This window comes from Octopus bimaculoides, unplaced genomic scaffold (assembly GCF_001194135.2).
Source record: "Octopus bimaculoides isolate UCB-OBI-ISO-001 unplaced genomic scaffold, ASM119413v2 Scaffold_264300, whole genome shotgun sequence".
Classification (NCBI taxonomy): domain Eukaryota; kingdom Metazoa; phylum Mollusca; class Cephalopoda; order Octopoda; family Octopodidae; genus Octopus; species Octopus bimaculoides.
In genome coordinates this window covers 1-841 of record NW_026379419.1, presented here as the reverse complement: position 1 = coordinate 841, position 841 = coordinate 1, and positions in this window count along the sequence as shown.

Below are 841 nucleotides of genomic sequence, written 5' to 3'. Positions count from 1 at the left end.
TATATATATATATATGGCTGTGTGGTAAGAAGCTTGCTTACCAACCACATGGTTCTGGGTTCAGTCCCACTGCGTGGCACCTTGGGCAATTGTCTTCTACTATAGCCTCGGGCCGACCAAAGCCCTGTGAGTGGATTTGGTAGGCGAGAGAGAAGTAATTGCCTGCATATTCCAAGTTAACGTATAGCTGGGCACGAAAAAAGGGCACCCAACACATTTAGTAAAAGTTACATGTATTATTTAAAACAGGTCGGTCATAGAGTGACCATTGTTTTCGACTTATAAAGCGCTTAACAGTATATGCGCGACACGCCAGACTCAAATGGTCGACGACGCATAACCTCTCTGGAGCTGGAGTAAGAAGTACGCAACGGACAGATGTGTAAAGAAAAAATATTTATTCGTGTTTCAGGTAGGACAGGGTTGTCCCCCTTAGATCGGCTCCGGCCGTGGTGATATTCGAAGGAGTTGCGGCGGGTCTATTCAACGAATGGGGAATTCCAAGTTTGTAGTAGGAGAGGTTTTAGGTGAAGGCATAGGCTAAATGAGTTTACGAACCTCTGATGTCGACGAACAGAATAACGATGATAATACGATCGCAAAGGCGTACGTAAGATATATCGATTGATTTTTAATCTGTCTGTCTCCCAGCCTCTCAGTTACAAACGTAGACACACAGACAGAGTCAAGCCGGCAAGCCAACGGTCGGGCGGTCATCGGTCGAGCGGACAGATTGACTGACAGACAGGCAGACAGGAAACCACGTATTTATCCATACATATATATATGTAAAATTAAATGGATTAGATTAAAATAGATTGCGTCTATATGCGTGTGTTAT